At 47.4% G+C, this 2,960-nt stretch overlaps 1 pseudogene; it reads right to left on the bottom strand.

Annotated features, from left to right (window-relative positions):
- Nucleotides 1-226: 226 nt before the first annotated feature.
- Nucleotides 227-958, bottom strand: LOC108311141 (annotated as a pseudogene).
- Nucleotides 959-2,960: the final 2,002 nt, after the last annotated feature.

Here is a 2,960-nt window from a genome sequence, read left to right as displayed (position 1 = left end):
TGAGAACCCATGCCCTGGAAGTGCTATCCTGACTAGAATGTGTGAAGGGAGTGGGTGCAGGAGACAAAAATGGCTAAAATGAAAGTGGGAGCCACTGGTCCCCATCTGCAGCTACAACTCAAGATGCCCGCAGATGTGGTCAGTGTGACGCGTGCAGGAGGGAGGGGCAGAGGGACGTGACCAGCGGGGAGGGTGCTCCTGGGGACAGCAGCCTGCCCGCTGGCCTTCACTTCTTGGCCTGGTCCTGGGCAGCCACAGCTTCCATGGCTTTACGCACGGTCTCTTCATCCCCCAGGAACTGCACGGACTTGATGGGTTTCAGGTTCTTGTCCAATTCATAGGCAAGGGGAATAGCAGTCAGCAGGTTCAGCTGCATGATAGCCACTTCGGAGAGACCCTCCAGATGCTTGGCAGTGCCCCGGATGCTGTTGCCATGGGCAGCAATCAGTGCCCGTTTCCCCTCCTGGATCTGGGGAACTATTTCTTCCTTCTAAAATGGCAGAGCTCTGGCAATAGTGTCCTTCAGACTCTCACAGGAGGGTGGCTGATCTTCTGTGAGGTCTGCACACCTGCAATCCTTACTGATGTAGCTGTAGAAAGGGTGGCTATGCTCCACTGGAGGTGGAGGGACACCACAGGAGCGCCTCCAGATCTTGACCTGGGCCTCACCATGCTTCGTAACAAATAGTGCCGCTCACTGAGGCGCCAAGTCCTCACTGCTGGCAGCCCTATTTGATCCATGGCATCTAGCACTGCCCAGAGGGTCTGGATCACTGTCTTCTGCACTGAGGTGAAGCAGATGTCAAACTCATAGCCAGCATCTCGCAGCGCCTGCCTGCGTGCTTCGCCTCCTCGTGGTGCCAGGCTCAGGTCGCCCTCGTACCAGCCGCTGAAGCAGTTCTCCAGGTTCCATGCGCTCTTCGCCATGCCGGATCAGCACCACTTTGTAGGCGACCATGGCTGTAGACTGGGGATGCGGCACCAACTAGGGTTCGCAGATTCTGGAGTCAATTTTTTGTATTTTTAGTAGAGACAGGGTTTCACCGTGTTGGCCAGGCTGGTCTTGAACTCCTGACCTCAGGTGATCTGCCCCACCTTGGCTTCCCAAAGTGCTGGGATTACAGGCTTAAGCCACTGTGCCCAGCCGGAAAGGTCTCTTTTAAAGGAAAATATATATGGCTGGGCGTGATGTCTCATGTCTGTAATCCCAGCACTTTGGGAGGCCGAGGCGAGCAGATCACCTGAGGTCAGGAGTTCGAGACCAGCTTGGCTAACACGGTGAAACCCCGTCTCTACTAAAAATACAGAAAATTAGCCGGGCGTGGTGGCAGCTGCTTGTAGTCCCAGCTACTCAGGAGGCTGAGGCAGGAGAACCGCTTGAACCTAAGAGGTGGAGGTTGTAGTGAGCCAAGGCCATGCCACTGCACTCCAGCCTGGGCAACAGAGTGACACTCTGTCTCAAAAAAAGCAAAAAGTTCATTTCAACCAAGAAAATAAATCAAAATAATTTACAAATCTTTAAAGCTGACCAGGCGCGGTGGCTCACGCCTGTAATCCCAGCACTTTGGGAGGCCGAGGCAGGCAAATCATGAGGTCAAGAGATCAGATCATCTTGGCCATAGTGAAATCCCATCTCTACTAAAATACAAAAAATTAGTCAGCTGTGGTGGTGCACGCCTGTAGTCCCAGTTACTCAGGAGGCTGAGGAGCCTGGCGACAAGAGCAAGACTCTGTCTCAAAAAAAAAAAAAAAAAAAAATCTTTAAAGCTGAGCCATATCACAAGACCCTAACTATCTGACACACCATTCTAATTTTTTTTAATTTTTCAGCTATTCTGAGGGAAAAAGATACAACATGAATCTGAAATTAAGGAGTACAAAAGAACAATACAAGTAAATGGCTACAGTCTGGGGCAGAAAATAAACACGAGACTGCAGCATCTTGTAGTGCCAGAAAGTAAGGAAATGCTAAAAAATAAATAAATTCTTAAAAATTGGTGGTCATATTTCAAAAGAACAAAAGCTAACTGAAAAAACTCCCAATGGCCAAAGCTGGAACAGCTTAAGCAACAAAATTAAGAAATACAGGAATATCTCATTGTATTGTGCTTCACTTTATTTTTTTTTAACTTTTAAGTTCAGGGGTACAGGATGTGCAGGATTGCAGGTTTGTTCTACAGGTAAATGTCTGTCACAGGGGTTTGTCGTGGAGATGATTCCATCACCCAGGTGTTGAGCTTCGTAGCCATTAGTGGTTTTTCCTGATACTCTCCCTCCTCACACTCTCCACCCTCTTGCGGGCCCAGTGTGTGTCGTTCCCCTCTATGTGTCCATGTGTTTATTATTTAGGTCCCACTTATAAATGAGAATGTGCAGTATTTGGGTTTCTGTTCCTGCAGTAGTTTGCTAAGGGTGATGGCCTCCAGCTCCATCCGTATCTCTGCAAAGGACATGATCTCATTCTTTGTATGGCTGTATAGTATTGCATGGTGTATATGTACCACATTTTCTTTATCTAGTCTATCATTGATAGGCATTTTGGTTGATTCTATGTCTTTGCTACTGTGAATAGTGCTGCAATGAACATACGTGTACATGTGTCTTTGTGGTAGAACGGTTTATATTCCCTTCGGTATTTACCCAGTAATGAAATTGCTGGGTGGGATGGCATTTCTGTCTCTAGTCTTTGAGGAATTGCCACGCTGTCTTCCACAGTGTTTTAACTAATTTGCCCTCCCACCAACAGTGTGAAAGTGTTCCCTTTTCTCCACAGCCTCACCAGCATCTCTGATTTTTTGACTTTTTAATCATAGCCACTCTAGCTGGTATGAGATGGCATCACATTGTGGTTTTGATTTGCATTTCTCTAACGGTCAGTGATGTTGAGTTTTTCTCATGTGTTTGGTGGCCACACGTACGTCTTCTTTTTTTTTTTTTTTTTTTTTTTTTATAGATGAAGT

Source organism: Cebus imitator, unplaced genomic scaffold (assembly GCF_001604975.1).
Source record: "Cebus imitator isolate Cc_AM_T3 unplaced genomic scaffold, Cebus_imitator-1.0 Scaffold111, whole genome shotgun sequence".
Taxonomy (NCBI): domain Eukaryota; kingdom Metazoa; phylum Chordata; class Mammalia; order Primates; family Cebidae; genus Cebus; species Cebus imitator.
Note: the sequence above shows the minus strand (reverse complement) of the source record. Positions and strands in the feature narration are given on the sequence as shown.